The following is a 17,777-nucleotide window of genomic DNA, read 5'->3' on the forward strand; positions in this document are numbered from 1 at the left end:
AATGCCCTACAATGAATAGGATATGGGCTACCCACCCACCCCTATACCCCCAACAAAGAATTACATGACTCAAAATGCCAGTAGTATTTTTCTAGACTTAGGTTTGCATGATTCTGAGCTAGTGGGAATATAGTCTTAGTGGACACTGATTAGTGGATCAGGTTAACTCTTTAGGGTTTTCTAGCAACTTTCTTTGTAGGGAGAAGTAGTTGACAGAAAACTAAAGGGAAATCTGTGACATAGTGCAGATACTCTTTAGTCTGTTTTGGTGTCTTCAAATCTGAAGAAAAAATGATTTTCCTGAAATTGGTAGTCTTACTTCAAATTTGAGCTACGATTATGTTTTGAACTGTTTGTTACTGGTGCATAGGTTTTTTTTTAAGTTGGAAATATAGTAGTAGTTTGCTTATCTAGAAGTGATTCTTTTTTCATGGTAGCATCAACTGCCAAGAAAAAGAGAAGTAGGTAAGTGTTTTAATTAATTGTGTATTAATTAATATGCATGAATCTCATCTTTTCCTATAGTCTCCAGTTGTGAGTGTTTACTTTGTTTTTAACAGCTCATTTTGGTGATGAAAGAAGAAAAGTTTGACAGTGTAATCACTTTTGCTATTTACTTGCCTTATGACCTTAGATAAATTATTCAATTTCTTTGAGACTCAATTTTCTCATCTATAAAATAGGAATAGTGATAATTTCTGTATTATAACATTATTATGAGAATTGAATGAGGTAATGTGTGTTAAGATGCTATTCAACTATAAAATACTTTATAAGAGTTAACTTACTCTACCTTAAACTATTGTTATGTCAATTACTATGCCTCAATTGAAAAGGGTTACTTGTTTCAGAAGAATCAAATTAGAAAGGGATAGAGAGGGTGCCAAAGGCAGGAATATAGATAACAAGGCAGAAAACAGTAACTGCTAACAGCCTCTCTGGGGAGGGGAGAGAAATTTTAAAAATGTATTGATAACAAACCAGTAAAAGAACTAGTATTATTACCATAATCAGAAGTTCAGGCCCTGGCTGGTTGGCTCAGTGGTAGAGCGTCGGCCTGGCGTGCAGGAGTCCCGGGTTCGATTCCGGGCCAGGGCACACAGGAGAAGTGCCCATCTTCTTCTCCGCCCCTCCCCCTCTCTGTCTCTCTCTTCCCCTCCCGCAGCCAAGGCTCCATTGGAGCAAGGTTGGCCCGGATGCCGAGGATGGCTCTGTGGCCTCTGCCTCAGGCGCTAGAATGGTTCTGGTTGCAGCAGAGCAACGCCCCGGATGGGCAGAGCATCGCCCTCTGGAGGGCATGCCGGGTGGATCCCGGTCGGGCATATGTGGGAGTCTGTCTGACTGCCTCCCTGTTTCCAGCTTCAGAAAAATACAAAAAAAAAAAAAAAAAAAAAAGAAGTTCATATATAGCAGCAGACTGACTTCCTTCAGTAGCTCCTGAGAGTATCACTATTATGGAACACTACAAAACTGATTATTACAATAATGAAATTAAATTCTCTATACAAGATTACTTTGTTTTCAAATTATATCTATTTGAAAAGTCATGCAAACAGGTAATTAATCTTAGAATTAAATTTTGCAGAAGTTACTTATCTATACAAAAAATATTAGCCTTTTTGAGAGTCAGTTACAATTATCTGGATTAATTTTCTTGTTGGGAATAATAATTCTTCCTCTCTCATTCCTTCCTTTATCTTTGAAGTATTTTTCTACCACTGGTAATTGCTCTTCAAATGTAAAGATTTACCTGAAGAAGTAAGAGTTTGGAACCTACCCACTAATTGTAAAATCTGTCCCTTTAGATTTGTTTCTTTTTTTAAAAATTATTTTCCAACGTCTTTTTACACAAAAAGGATTCTTCGATTTTTTAACATTTCAGTAGTCCATAGTTTGTGCTTGTAGCATTTAATCTTGAATTAACTAAAATACATTAAATGAATGGGAAAAAATGTAATTTCTTACCATTTTGTTAACTGGTCAACTTTCACATTCATAAAAAAGAAAGACTGCAGGTAAACAGCTGGAGCTATTCAGTGAGATTTTTCTGGAGTAGCAGGTGGGTGGAATAGTTTGAGACAGTATTCAAGATGAGTCCTGTGGCGGTATTAGGTAGGTCTATTTTTTAAAATATGGTGAACTGAAAAATTGGATTTTAGAAAGCAGGGGGAAGTTTTCAGGGCAAAAAAATGCCACTAATTTAGAGAATTTTATATTCAAATAGTTGGTTTATTTGACTGAAAGAAAGTTCAGATAGTGGTTGTTCGTGTGAATATTGTGGTGATGCATCATCATATTTTGACATTATTTTCCTGTGGAGTGAATAAAGTAAAATTTGGAAATCAAAATAATTATGTCAAAGTTTATGCCCTGTTTTATTTACTTATTTTCTTTCAGTGGAGAGCAAGACATGGATCTGTAATGAATTTTGGAGATAGAATCCAGAGGACAGTCCAAGTTGGTATAGAAATTAAAGAATGTGGAGAGGTTAGGGAGTCAAGAGGCTGTAAAGTTTCCAGCTTGGGAAACTACGTAAATGGTGTTGCCATTAACTGAGCCAGAAAAGGAATACATGTTTGGCAGGTGAAAGAGAGGAGTAAAAGATGGTATGTGAGTTTAAGTCTTGGATGTATTGAGTTTTAGGCATCTGTGAGACTTGTAAGGGAAGATGCCCAGTAGGCGGTTACACATTTTGGTGTGGGATACTGAAAAGAGGTTAGTGCAGAAAGATCTGGAATCTACTACAATAGTTTTCTCCATCTCCTCTATCATTATTTGAGTTCAGGCTACACTCATCTCACCTAGGTTATATTCCAGGCTTGCTATTGGTGTCTTTTTAGTCTCCCTCAATCTGGATTAGTCCCACTACCTCCTTCTCTTCTTTGATTTATCTTTTGAAAAGTAGAGTCATTAGTCCTCAAATATATTCCATATTCTGAATTAGTCTGTTTCTTCATGGTTAGATTCTGGTCAGATATTTCTGTCAGGAATTCCATACATATGATATGTATATATCACTTTATCACCTCAAGAGGCACATAATGTGAGGCTGTCCCTCTGTTGGTGATTTCAGTTTGATCACTTGGTAAAGGTGGGAACTGATAGATCTCTGGATGTTTAATTATATAATGGATAGGATGATACTTTGTTGCCATGTAAATATCTTGTTCCTAACAACCTTTTAAATCAGTGGTTTTAGTATCCAGTAATGATACTTGTTTGAATCATTCATTGCCCTGGATGGTTACAAATGGTGATTTTCTAATTCTTTCATTCCATCTACATTTATTCTTTTCATTGACTTTTGTGGGCAGTGAGGTCAGGTAAGATGAAGACTAGAAGACTGAATATAAACAATTGAATTTAAAAATCAGGTTATTCTTTATCTTTTCCAGAACCAAGTGAGTACTGGAGATGGAAGACATTTCTAAGGAGGTAGACCAGAGAGAGAATAGAAGTTTACCAATGAAGGGGGAGGTAAGAAGTGGCTTGAGGAGACAGAGTTGAGGGAAAAACTTGAATTTAGTTAGTACTTGATCTTTTTTTGAAGGGTTGATGAGATTAAAGATAGGAGTCAAGGAATAATTAACAAAGCAAGATCTTAGATGAAGTGGGAAGAAGTGAGATCAAGGACAGCTGGTTGGTGGATTAATCCTGGAAAAGAGTAGACATATATACTGTACCTCAGAAAGTTAAGATTTGTGTATAGGTCAGAATTAGGTATGTTTGGATATGAAGGGAAGAAGTCGTATCTGAGGACTTTTTTCAGGGAGTATGAGGTAAAAGACAGTTTACTTTTTAAGCATGGGATTGACAGAGATAGTAAGCTAGGGGAAATAATGCTGAAAGTTTGTTATAAATACTGTGGTGAATTGGGACAGAGAAAGGTTTTGCAATAAGTAAGTGAAAGGACTGTTAAGCAGGGCTTCATCTGAGATTGGAATTTACAAATTTATAATTTGCATGTCTTACATAAGTTTTCTCTGGCACTGTTCTGCAGCCAGGAACACAGCAATGACACATTGTATTGAAGATGGATGAGGCAGGAGATAATTGAAGATATAAGCGAAGATATAAGGGAGACTGCTGAAATAATTGACCATGGGATCCAAGCTAATAGAGAAGCTAGTAAGGCAAAACTGGGCTAAGAGACGCAAATAGTAGGGAGGGGTATAGAGGTAATGTCAAGCAGTGATTACTTAAAATATTAGTTTATTGATTTGGGAGTATAGTAGTAATAATTTTTTTAGTTATTTACTTTATACCTTAAGCTAACCTTTAATATTTTCATTTCTGAACCACTTGTTGACTTATGGAAGATGAATTTTTAGCTTTTTATTTTCTCTAAAAAGAAAATTCTTTTTTTTTTTAATATATTTTTTTATTTTTTTTATTTTATTTATTCATTTTAGAGAGGAGAGAGAGAGGAGAGAAAGACAGGGGGGAGGAGCTGGAAGCATCAACTCCCATATGTGCCTTGACCAGGCAAGCCCAGGGTTTTGAACCGGCGACCTCAGCATTTCCAGGTCGATGCTTTATCCACTGCGCCACCACAGGTCAGGCTAAAAAGAAAATTCTTAAAAGCATTGTCTTTATTGTTACTTAACATTCATATAATATTTGTTTAGTTTACTTGAAGACCCTGCCCTTTAGGGACCTAAATATGAAATATTTTTATATTTTATTGACAAAGATAGACAATACTTAATTTTTTTAGGCGTGGATAACTCAAAACAGTGGATAATTCAACTCTCATTTTTGTTCTTATGAATATATTAATATATACTTTCTTGTAGCAACTATCTTTATGTTATGATAGGTTATACAGATTTTATTTTAAATTTACTCTTTTTGTAGGTATTGTGTCTAATGATTTATATATTTGAAGTGCATGTATTCTCCAATAACTTTGAATGAGTGATTTTAGGATTTATTTGTTAATCTTGGAGACACCAAAAGCATAACACCAGTGTTCTAATCTGATTCACTTTAGCAGAAATATCATGAGTAATATAGTCATATCAATGGCACAAAGGAGTAAAATAAAGCATCTAAATGATACTTGGTTTTCATTGAACTTTTTACATGCTAGAGACAGATTTTTATCACAGTACAGTTTTATCAATCAATTAGGCCTGTGACTCTTAATTCAGTGGCTGTTTTACTTTATTGTAGTGTATTAAGTCTGATGACAGCTTGGGAAAAAGACATTGCTTATATTTTGAATGATATCTAGACTTATAATACATACATATATTGTTTTTGAGGATATTTGTGAAAATTTATTCCTGATAAGGATGTCACTCATGATTATCACTTATAGCCATTTAAAGTATATATTTAAATTTGATATTACATATAGTTATAGCTTTTATTCTTCTAGCCAAGATTATCTCTTATTGTTTCAGCTTGTCACTAAATCTAAAGTAAATAACTTCAGGAAACATTCAGAGTTTACTGCATGGCACAGGGTCTCAAATATCAAATGAGAATGTAAGGAAAAACAAATTAGATTAGTACAACTTTGTTTTTATTTTCTGGGTTTCTTTAGCTTCTTCCATACTCCTTTAATGCTCAAGAGGAGTAGAGAAGTACTTATTTATATGACAACCTTAGTTTGTTAGTATTTTTGAAAGCCCAGATATTTATGTTTAAATTTTAGCTTCATTATTGAGATTGTTAGCAATAATGTATATGATACATAATTTAAAAATTGTTTTAAGTACTTTTTAAAATTGTGATTAAATTATATTTTGTCAGGTGGTAAATCTTACCCTAAATAGTGTATGAGTTTATTGTTGTGTCTGTGCTATATGAAAGAAGTTTAATTATATCACTTTCTAGAAATTGGCTGTTAAAATTGCAAGTGTTATGAGAAGTGCTTCTTAGAATATGAAATATTTGAGATATTTTAAATTTCTGCAATTAAAAAATAACTGATTTCTATCAAATCAGTCTTTGGTAGGCTATTACAGGATGGTCCTTTTTTTCCCCCCTTGCATATATCAGTACTTCTTAATTTAGGGAAATCAAATTTGCCTTTTTTTTATAGCATTAAGTATTAAATTTTTTTTTACTAAACTCAAATTCATTCTATCAAAAAATGCTACCACTGTCCAGCTCCAATGTAAAACTATTTTTCACTTTATCCCTATCTTCTCAAATTACAAGACATGTCATAAAAGTTTATTAATAAGTTAATTTAAAATTCAGAACACATTTCCTGTTGAATGTGCTAAAATGATAGCCCATAGTAGCATACACTGCTCACAAAAATTAAGGGATATTTCAAAATGAATATGAAGCGATAAAAAAAAGAAGCATTTGATTTTTATTTATTTTTTTTACAGAGACAGAGCGAGAGTCAGAGAGAGGGATAGATAGGGACAGACAGACAGGAACGGAGAGAGATGAGAAGCATCAGTCATTAGTTTCTCGTTGTGACACCTTAGTTCATTGATTGCTTTCTCATATGTGCCTTTACCGTGGGGCTACAGCAGACTGAGTAACCCCCTGCTCAAGCCAGCGACCTTGGGTCCTAGCTGGTGAGCTTTGCTCAAGCCAGTTGAGCCTGCGCTCAAGCTGGCGACCTCGGGGTCTGGAACCTGGGTCTTCCACATCCCAGTCCGACACTCTATCCACTGCGCCACCACCTGGTCAGGCTGATTTTTTTTTTTTTTTATTAAACAGAACATCAGAAAAGCAAATGACAAGTCAAAGAAAGTTCAATTATGGAAATGAAATGCAAAACCAACTTTTATTTCATTGGTGAAAATGCACTATACAAAAGGCTGAAATTACTAGAGTACCTGCACATTCCCTGACCCCCTAATTTTTGTGAGCAGTATAGTTATCACACATTGCAGCTCAAGAATTATCCCTTTGCTACGAAAATAAACTATGCTCATGAAAATGTATAGTGTCTCTTTACTTGAACTATTTTCTAGCAGTCCAAGTTTATAAAATTCTTTGAACCTAAAAGAAAAGTTGTTTTGTGTGTGTACGTGTTTTTATTCAGTAAGAGGAGTGAGGCCAAGACAGACTCTCACATGCCCCCCTCTCCCCACCACCAGGATCTACCCTGAACACCCACTAGGGGGGGTTGCTCTGTTGACTGGCAACCAAGCTATTTTAGTGCCTGAGGCTAGGCCATGGAGCCATCCTTCGCGCTGGGCAAGTTGCTCCAACTGTTCAACCATTTGAACCATGACTGCAGGAGGGGAAAAGAAAGAGATAAGATGGAGGGGAGGGGTAGAGAAGCAGATGCATGCTTCTCCTGTGTGCCCTGACTGGGAATCGAACCGGGGACATCCAACTCCCGGCCAATGGCATCACTGAGCCAACTTACCAGGGCCTAAAAAAATGTCTTAAAGATCCTTGTCACAATCAGATTTTTTTTTTTTTTTTTTTTTTTTTTTTTTTACAGAGGCAGAGATAGACAGGGACAGACAGACAGGAACGGAGAGAGATGAGAAGCATCAATCATTAGTTTCTCGTTGCGCGTTGTGACTTCTTAGTTGTTCATTGATTGCTTTCTCACATGTGCCTTGACCGCGGGCCTTCAGCAGACTGAGTAACCCCCTGCTGGAGCCAGCGACCTTGGGTCTAAGCTGGTGAGCTCTTTGCTCAAGCCAGATGAGCCCGCACTCAAGCTGGCGACCTCGGGGTCTCGAACCTGGGTCCTTCCGCATCCCAGTCCGATGCTATCCACTGCGCCACCACCTGGTCAGGCCACAATCAGATTTTAACTATTGCTATCATTTATTTTTTACATATGATGGACATAAATGATTATTAGTGTAAATAATTGTTATTGAACCAGTAATTGATCTGATAAGGAGAAAAAGAAGAGGGAAAGCACTGGGTGCCTGAAATGTTTGGGAGGCAGTAGTGAAATAACTTAGGGTTTTTTTTTTCCCTTTGTTTTTTTTTTTTTTTTTTTGTTTTTTGTTTTTGTTTTTTTTGAGAGGCAGTGTGGCATAGAGGCAGAGGCATGGAATTTAGAATCAGAAGATCTGAATCCAAATACTTTCTTCACAGTTAACTAGTTAAATAGTCTTGAAACCAGTTTCTCTTGACCTGTATATTTATCCACATAATGAGGATCATTGATTCATTCACTCACTGATTCATTTAGAAATGTATTTCTCATTAGCTTGTTAGAAAGACCAACAAAATAATCTAAATGAAAGCAAGCAATTACGAACTGTACAGTATTTAGTCAAACGTTAGTGATAGCATAATTCTTCTTACTGTCTTCCCATTGGTTCCCTCTTTCCTGCCATCCTTCTTTCTTTAACTGATAACATATTTTCAATGTGCTCTTGATTTTAGTATATCACAGAAACTTTAGAATTAGTGGTGGGAGTGAGGCAATTCAGGTTTGCCCAAATCCCAGCTGATTTCCCCCTCCAATAAGGGCATTAGGCATGGGGGAAGGGTGGAAAGCAGCCTTTCTGGATTAGCTTGCTCATTTTCTCACTGTTGCTGCTGACAAAGTCCTGTCTTTCTCAAGGTGGAACATAGCCTAAGGTGCCTCATAGTTCCTGGGTGTGATTAGTTTCTATCTTTCTCTCTACCCCCACCCCCATCCCACCCCGTTTCACCTCATTCCCATGTGGATCTAACTCTTCACTCTCCTACATCTCCTTTCTCTATCACCTTTTTTTGTTCCTTTTTAATCTCATTTTTTTGGTTGGTTTCTTACTGTTTGCCTACAAAGATGCTCAGGTTTCGCATGGCCTACAATATTCTTGCTCAACTCATAGTCTCTTTCTTTCACCATCAAAGAGATGTTGATCTTCTTGCCTTTATTACTTCATCACTTACTTAATCTCTTGTGGTATGTGACTTCTGTCTCAACCACTGTCCTAAATTTGTTCTAATCCAAAATCCTTTTTGAAGTTAGCAACTTCCTTGACCTCTCTGCAGCATACTAACACTACTGTTCATCCTTTCCTCTTTATTTTATTTTTTTTAGAGAGAGAGAGACAGGAAGGGAGAGAGATGAGAAGCATCAACTCATAGTTGCATCACTTTAGTTGTTCATTGATTGCTTCTCACACTGTGCCTTGCCGGGGGTGGGGGTGGGGGATTGGGGCTCCAGCTGAGCCAATGACCACTTGCTTTAGCCAGCTACCATGGGATCATGATCATGTCTGTGATCCCATGCTCACGCTGGCAACCCTGTATTCAAGCTGGTGAGCCTGTGTTCAAGCTGGAGATGTCAGGATTTTGAACATGAGACCTCAGTGTCCCAGGTCGGTGCTCTCTATTCACTTGCCATCATCTGTCAGGTTAGATGCCACATTTTTTATAAATTGAAGGCAAGACTCTCCACCAGCAAAAGGATCTTGACTCACTTTATTGTGATACCTGCTTTGTTGCAGTGGTCTAGAACTGAACCAGTAATAAGTATCTCTAGGATATGCCTGTACTTAAATAAAATACCTCATGTAAACGCAGTCATACAGTATTTGTCTTTTTGTGATTGGCTTATTTCACTTAGCATAATGTCCTCAACATTCATCTATGTTGTAGCATATCAGAATTTCCTTCCTTTTTGAAGCTGAATAATACTTCATTGCATACACACACACACACACACATACACACACACACACACACACCACATTTGTTTATCTATTTAACTGTCAGTGGATACTTAAAGTTATCTCTACCTCTTGGATGTTATGAGTAATGTTGCTATGACGTGGCATACAAATATCTCCTCAAGACCTTGCTTTCAGTTCTTTTGGGTATATACCCACAAGTGGAATTGCTGTATCACACACATGGTAATTCTATTTTTACTTTTTTGAGGAACTGCTATGTTGTTTTCCATAAAGGCTGTACATCCCTACCAATAGTGTGTAATTATTCTAGTTTCTCTACATTCTTGCCAATACTTGTTATTTTCTCACTTCTTTCTTTTTTGATAGTAGTCATCCTGATGGGTATGAGGTCTGCAATTCTGTTTTTTTTAATTAAATATTCTTAATTTATTAATTTTGAGAAAGAAAAGAAAGGGAAGAGAGAGAGAAAAACATTGATTTGTTGTTTTACCCATTTGTACATTCATTGTTTGTCTCTTATACGTGCCCTGTCCAGGGATCGAACCCATAACCCTGGCATGTCGGGACATCGCTCTAACCAACTGAGCTATCCGATCACAGCTACAGTTCTATTTTTAATGGCAGTATACTCCATTATTTGGTTGTACTATAGCTTATTAACCAGTTCCTTCTTATTTAAGAGTGTGGTTCTTTTAACTTTTTTACTCTTAAAAATAATGGAGGCATTATTTTTAATTGCTTGGAGTGTGTGCATATTTGTTTTCTGAGGGATGAAATTTAAAATGCTTTTTGAAGGGAGGAGAGGCATTTGGTGGGTAGAAAGATGGTATAAATATTCAGGGAGGTCACACCCTTAATTAGCAAAGACACGGAGGCCTCGATAGCATGATGGATTAGAGGGACAATTAGACCACTCTGTCTAGAATTGCTGTTATCCATGGGTAATAGGAAATAAGGCTAAAAGGAAGACAAACATCAGATTGTAGAAAGCCTTGAGTACCAGCCTGTGAAGTTTGGCATTTGTCTGGAAAATAATGAATAACATTAAAAAAATTTAAATTGAAGTATGACAGAATGAAAACTTTCTAGACTTAATCCTAAAGCAATATGTAGAATGGTTTATACTGCAGGCAGAGGGAACAATCAGAGGACCACAGTGTAATAAAAGCATGCTAGAGGCCAGGCAAGTTTAGATTTTATAGGGTATCACCTTTGAAAAGCTGGAGATGAGAAATAAATGATTAGTTAATATATCTGTGTGTTAACCCCTCTGCTAAAATGTTTTGTGCACATTGAAATGGTAGAGGAAACCCTGGCCAGTGGCTCAGTGGATAGAGTATCAACCTGGCATGTGGATATCCTGGGTTTGATTTTTCGTCAGGGCACACAGGAGAAGTGACCACCTGCTCCTCCCCCCCTTCCCCTTCTCATTGAGGATAGCTTTGTTGGAGCACATCAGCCTTAGGTGCTAAAAATAGCTCAGTACTAGAGCATTGGCCCCAGATGGGGTTGTCAGGTGGATCTCGGTTGGGATGCATGTGGGAATCTGCCTCACTATCTCCCCTCCTCTCTCCTAAAAAAATTGAAAAAGAAAAAAAGAAAAATGATAGAGGAAAAATAAAAAGACTTGTTATTTTCTTACCTGTAATAGGCAATTTCATGGATAGTTCAGAATTGACTGTAAATGATACTGTAATTCTACTATTCTCTAAGACAGTGGTCCCCAACCCCCGGGCCACATACCGGTACCGGTCCGTGGGCCATTTGGTACCCATCTGCAGAGAAAGAATAAATAACTTACGTTATTTCTGTTTTATTTATATTTAAGTCTGAATGATGTTTTATTTTTAAAAAATGACCAGATTTCCTCTGTTACATCCGTCTAAGACTTGCTCTTGACCCTTGTCTCGTAAGTTCAACAATTATATTTTAAAATACCACAGTTTTTACACCGGTCGCATAATTTTATCCATTCCACCCTAAAGGCCGGTCCGTGAAAATATTTTCTGACATTAAACCGGTCCATGGCCCAAAAAAGGTTGAGAACCACTGCTCTAAGCAGTTCCTATATCAGTATAGATGCAAGGAAGAAATTTTTGCACAGTATTGGGTAATGTCTGTGGTAAATGTTTCTCCGTCTCAGCTGCCTTCTCTTAGCCAGAATTCCAGTTTCAATGTATGGTATTGTTCTCCTTCAACATTAAAATTTCATTGAAATCTACTGATTTTTTCCCCCTCTATACTTAAAGTTGTACAATAATGTCATCTTCAGGCAGAGCAACAGTTACAAATTAAATGGTTTTGTTTCTCTCTAATATCCATATTTTGTATTTTTATCTGTTTAACATTTGACAAATATGTAAAGTTTCTTTCCCCCAGCATTTTATTGTGAAATTTTTTCTTTGTTTTTAGAGAGGGACGGGGGACAGACTGGGACAGACAGATAAGAAGGGAGAAATATGGGAAACATCAGGTCATAGTTGTAGCACTTTATTTGTTCACTGATTGCTTTCTAATATATGCCTTGACTGGGGTTGGGGGGGCTCCAACTAAGCCAGTGACCCCTTTCTCAAGCCAGCGATGTTTGGGCTCAATCCAGTGACCATGGGGTCATGTCTATGATCCCATGCTCAAGCTGGCAACCCGGTGCTCAGGCTTTGTCTAGAGACATTTTTAGTTATTACAACTGGGTGGGAGGGTGCTATTGGCATCAAGTTGATACAGAGCTAAGATGTATCTAAAGGTCCTACAGTGTAGGAGAGCCCCAAACAACAAAGAATTGACTAACTCAAAATGTCAATGGTGCCCTGGCCGGTTGGCTCAGCGGTAGAGTGTCGGCCTAGCGTGCGGAGGACCGGGGTTCGATTCCCGGCCAGGGCACACAGGAGAAGCGCCCATTTGCTTCTCCACCCCTCCGCCGCGCCTTCCTCTCTGTCTCTCTCTTCCCCTCCCGCAGCCAAGGCTCCATTGGAGCAAAGATGGCCCGGGTGCTGGGGATGGCTCTGTGGCCTCTGCCCCAGGCGCTAGAGTGGCTCTGGTTGCAACATGGCGACGCCCAGGATGGACAGAGCATCGCCCCCTGGTGGGCAGAGCGTCGCCCCCTGGTGGGCGTGCCGGGTGGATCCCGGTCGGGCGCATGCGGGAGTCTGTCTGACTGTCTCTCCCTGTTTCCAGCTTCAGAAAAATGCAAAAAAAAAAAAAAAAAAAAAAGTCAATGGTGCCATGGCTGAGAAATCCTGCTTAACTTGCTTAACTGGACTTGAGCATTTCCTTTGATTATGAATATAGGAAACCCTTGATAGGAATATTAATATTGCCTGTAATTTTGTCACCAACAGAAATACCAGATATTTTCATATCATTAAATTATTACCGTTTTATCTCAAAATATTTATGCTCATTTATTGCTTAGAGAAATTTTCATTGAGAAGCAAAAATATTACTATATTACAATGTAAAAAGGTAGTTTGATAGCTATATTTCAGTATAAATTGTCCATTGTAATTTTTATGAATTTTATGCACTATAAACATTATTCTGGGGTGGAGGGGGGGGGTCTGTCAACTTCACCAGACTGCCAAAGAAATATTTAGGACCAGAAAGCTTAACACCTGGTCTAAAGGCTTGATTAGATTGGGCTAAACATTTTTTGGTCCAAATGTCTCATAGGTGATGTTTATTTTATTGTTTTTTCATGAGTCACATAATATCAAATTGTCTTACTATTTTTAGTAATACCAAAGTTTGATAACTTAAAGTGGTGACAGTAGATCTTTCTACTTTAAAAATACATTTTCCCCTTTGCATTACTGAGTAATCTGCGCAGTAATAGTTTGACACCAGGTGAATTTTCTTTCTGAACATTTCACCTTAGCATATGTAATGGGCTTTAGCATACATCGATGATGTTTGCCTGAATTGAATTTTACATTGGGGGTTACAAAACAGTGACTTTCTAATTCAGTCATTCTTTCCATATTTATTTCTGGCATTTTCTGTAAAAAGAGTTTTCCTTTCCCTACCCTAACCCACCCCCTTCTACCCCTATTTTTGCTTCTCTTCCCTCTACTCAAGTATCACTCTATATTCATTAATTTTTATTTATTCAATATGTTACAGTCAATTGGTTCTTTCTTTCTTGCTCAAATTCTCTCAGATGTAACTAGTGGAGCCCCTTTAATTTGGCCCTTTGTCCTTTTGACATAGCCCACGGGTCTTTGAGCATTTCCTTGCTTTCTGACACAGTAAAAATTCCCAGGATCATCTTATTCTTTCTGTGCTCTAGGTCTGGAGTCAGGTTTCAAAGGACCATGATTTATTTGTGGGGAATAGTATTTAGAAACCAAGGTCTGAGCACTTGGTATGTTCATTGCTTCTAGGCCCAACCTTTTTTCTCCTTTTCCAAGTGAGAGGAGGGGAGATAGGCTGCCGCATGCACCTTGACCTGGATCCACCCAGCAACCCCCATCTGGGGCTGATGCTGTGCCCATCTGGGGTCATACTCACAATCAAGCTATTTTTAGCATCTGAAGCAAAGTCTCCATGGAGCCATCCTCAGTACCTGGGGCCTGTGCATTGGAACCAATAGGCCATGGCCATGGGAGAAGAAGAGAGAGGATGGGGAAGGGGGAGGGGTGGAGAAGCAAAGCAGATGGTCACATCTCCTGTGTGCTCTGACTGGGAATCAAAGTCAGGTCATCCACATGCCGGGTGGACACTCTACCATTGAGCCAACCAGTCAGGGCCACTTAAAGGCCCTTTTAATGGAAGCTTTTAACTAAATTCTTAACATAAAAAGATATTTGTAGCTACAAGAAAGGAAATAAAATGTTTCCAGTTTATTCATCCTTGCAGATTCTTTATTTTGGAATGAATGAGTTTATTCCTTTCCTTACCAGCCCAGACCCATGATGTTATCTACTCACTCTAGGATTATTAGTGGCTGTCTAATGTCTCTCTCTTCTGATATGTTCTACATTCTTCCCATTTTATTCATTTATAAAATATTATTTACATATTATACATGTACTGTATCAGGAACTGTGTATCAGGAGCTGTATGAGGCATGTAGAATACACAGGACAGTGAAAACATCAAAAGTTCACAGTCTAATAAGGAAGGCCTATATGAAAACCAGAATTTCAAATGATTGGCACAAAAATAGAAATACATAAAGAGTGATTAAGTGTGAGAAACTAAAGTCTTCAGGAGAAGGTAGGATTTAAGTATGGTATTAATATATTTATGAGAAGATTACCTTGTGTGAAGGGTGGAGCTATTTATAGATTTTCACTGTAGGTGACTACTGATGAAATGCCAAATTTGTTTCTAGATGGTAGTTACGAGTGGAAGTATTAGAAATCATGTATTGCCTGTGTTTAGTGCTTAAAATGTTCCTTTTTCCTCTATGCTGAGTTTTTTGTTTGTTTTTATTTTTTTGTTAATTTTTTGCCTAAGTAGACAAACTTCTTTGTTTACACTGAACTTTCTCATTAAGATGTTTCATCATTTCTGTTTCTTAGCCTTTCATTGAAAGATGATTTTTTTTGTTTGCTGAATTTGTTTAGAGGCCATGTGGATTTGCTGTATTTGTTTATACATTCATGTCTTATGAATAAATTCATTGTTTTATTACCAGTGATTGCACATACTAAGTGTCTACATCATACTTGTAATGTTGTCATTAATACAAAGTTTGGTTCTTACTGTTGGGGGGGAATGGACAGTCAAATGATTAGAAATTAGGGCTCACTTTGTAGGCAGCCCCCTAATTTTACATAATCTCTTTATAGCTAGAAATTGTTCCTCTTTTCATAAGAATTAAGACAAGTGTAAGAAAAAATAGAAAATATGCATGTTTCCCAATTCAGAATCTTTAAAGAGTAAATAAAGTGTTTTTCTCCCCAGATACAGGAATAACTTATAGGAGACTAGAAATGTTTTTCTATAAGTTCCCATCTCCCCAAGTATTTCTAGCTTCCTAATATGGCACTCACCATTTCTTTATGCTGTAGAAACCTGATGGTAAAAAAATAAATTGAAATTGTAATGTACTATTGTTAGAATCAATATTTAACTTATCTGACATCAAGCAATGGGCGTTCAATATATATAAAAACATTTTCTATTTGTGGCTTAACACATATTTTCAAGATGTGTTTATTTTAGCCATTTTATTTGATGAAATGAACAAAATATAAACATGCTTAATGTAAAATTTAGAAACTGTCTTTACGAAATGCTTAATGTACAGTATTCTGTCATACAGTGTTTCCTATACTTTAGATACTTCTCTCTTAAATATGCAAATACTTTTATACAGACTTAACCATACATTTAATGTGTATGGATATAAATGCAGCAAGCCAATGATGCCTTTTAAAGCATTAATTTTTCCAGATATTTTTATAATAGTATTCTTTTGTCCCATAGAACTCACCAGATTGCCAAAGAAATCCACATGACAAAGAAGTTATGGCTCTTTATTGCTTAGAGAACCAACTATAGTCTGGCCATACTGTATATGTGTGTGTAAATAAGATTTATTTGCCAGTACTTCCCAATGCAAACATTTCACTCTAGTCAGGTCAGTTTCCACACGGCCTTATGATTATTTCATGTCCCTTAACCTTTATTCATGCTTTTGTTTGCTTTCTGTTCAGGAACCTTGAGCAAGTTATTATTCTTTGTGTATTTTCTTAATAGCTTGTTTTTTAGGGTTTCAGTGAGTGGTGAAATTGGAAATGTCTTCTTTGCATTAGAAGGACTAAGACATGCAAGGAAGTTTGGGATTTATAATTTTTAGCTTTCTAACAAAGTAGAGGGGGAGTATAGTAGGTGAACTTTTTGTCACTGATCCTAGCATTATGTCTCTGCTCTTTATTTCTTACTATTATTTTGCTCTTTACCAGATTTCCTAAGTTGCCTTTTTTCTAAAAACTTGTTAAACCACACCTATCTTTGTAAACCACTTAGTCTTTCTAGGCCTTGCTATACTTATCTCCAGTATGAGAGAACTTAGACTAAGTTTCCTTTCAGGTATAAGCTTCTGTTTATATCCACTTATTTATTCCTTTATTAAAATATTTGTTGAATGCTTATTTAATGGGTAGGCTCAGCATTATAAGATTATCTAATTCTAATAATAAAATATTACATGTTCTTTAGTGTGCAGGTTATGACAGCTTCATTTATAGTCTTACCTGCCACTGTAGTCTGTATTATGTTCTTTCAGCAAATTCTTTCAGCACTTACTAAAAAATGTAAACATAGGTTAACTAATGTTTTGCTTTGAAGCACCTTGAAGAATGATACTTTCATAGTCATTTAATATAGTGACAGTTACATAGTAATATAATGATAACTAATATTTATGAACACAAACTTTGATGCAGGCATTGTTTTATTTTATTTTACTTATTTTTTGTTATATTTTTATCTTTTTTACGTGAGAAACAAAGATAGACTCCCGCATGCTTCCTGACCAGGATCCACCCAGTAAGCCCCCAAGGGTGATGCTCTGCCCACCTTGGGCCACTGCTCCGTTGCTAGGCAATGAGCTATTTTAGTGCCTAAGTTGAGGCCACGTTGGCAACTTGCTCAGCATCCCAGGCCAACTTGCTCAAGTCCAGCCATGGCTACAAGAGGAGAAGAGAGAGAAAGGGGGGAGAGAGAGAGAGAAGGGGGAGGGATGGAGAAGCAGATGGTCGTTTTTCATGTGCCCTGACTGGGAATTGAACCTGAGACTTCCGCATGCTGGCCGATGCTCTGTTGCTGAGCCAACCAGCCAGGGCTGAGGCAGGCATTGTTTTAAATGCTTCACATATATCTATTCTTTGTTAGGAAGTGTTTATGAGATGGGATCTCTTTTCATCTCTATTATTGTAGATAAGATAAAGCACATAAAGGTTAAATCAATTCCTTCAAGGTTATATTGCTGGTACATGAGGCTGGGATATGAACCCAGGGAGTCCATTTCAAAGAACCTAGGTACTTAACCATTTTGCTATAATGCATAATTACTATACTTTTAAGAGAGAAGAACAATGTACTTTTTGAATGAATGGAATGTTTTCTTTTTAAATATATATTGGTTACAAGTTTGATATCTATTTGTACTTTGGATAAAAAACTAAGGATAGTTTGCTTTGGGGAGAATACTTTTTAAATAAGGACAAATAACTTTCTTGGACAACTAAATAA

At 37.1% G+C, this 17,777-nt stretch overlaps 1 protein-coding gene across 8 annotated transcripts in view; it reads left to right on the forward strand.

The window, feature by feature from the left end:
• Window positions 1-17,777, forward strand: part of VPS54 (VPS54 subunit of GARP complex) — a 112,663-nt gene that overhangs the window by 24,924 nt on the left and 69,962 nt on the right. Inside the window, exon 1 of one of the 8 annotated variants that reach the window (XM_066378158.1) lies at window positions 16,022-16,161. The exons of the other annotated variants lie outside the window; for them this stretch is intronic. The gene's annotated coding sequence lies outside the window, so the exon portion shown is untranslated. Of the gene's footprint in view, window positions 1-16,021; window positions 16,162-17,777 lie in introns of those variants that run through there. 8 annotated transcript variants of the gene reach the window in all.

Source organism: Saccopteryx leptura, chromosome 3 (genome assembly GCF_036850995.1).
Source record: "Saccopteryx leptura isolate mSacLep1 chromosome 3, mSacLep1_pri_phased_curated, whole genome shotgun sequence".
Lineage (NCBI taxonomy): Eukaryota > Metazoa > Chordata > Mammalia > Chiroptera > Emballonuridae > Saccopteryx > Saccopteryx leptura.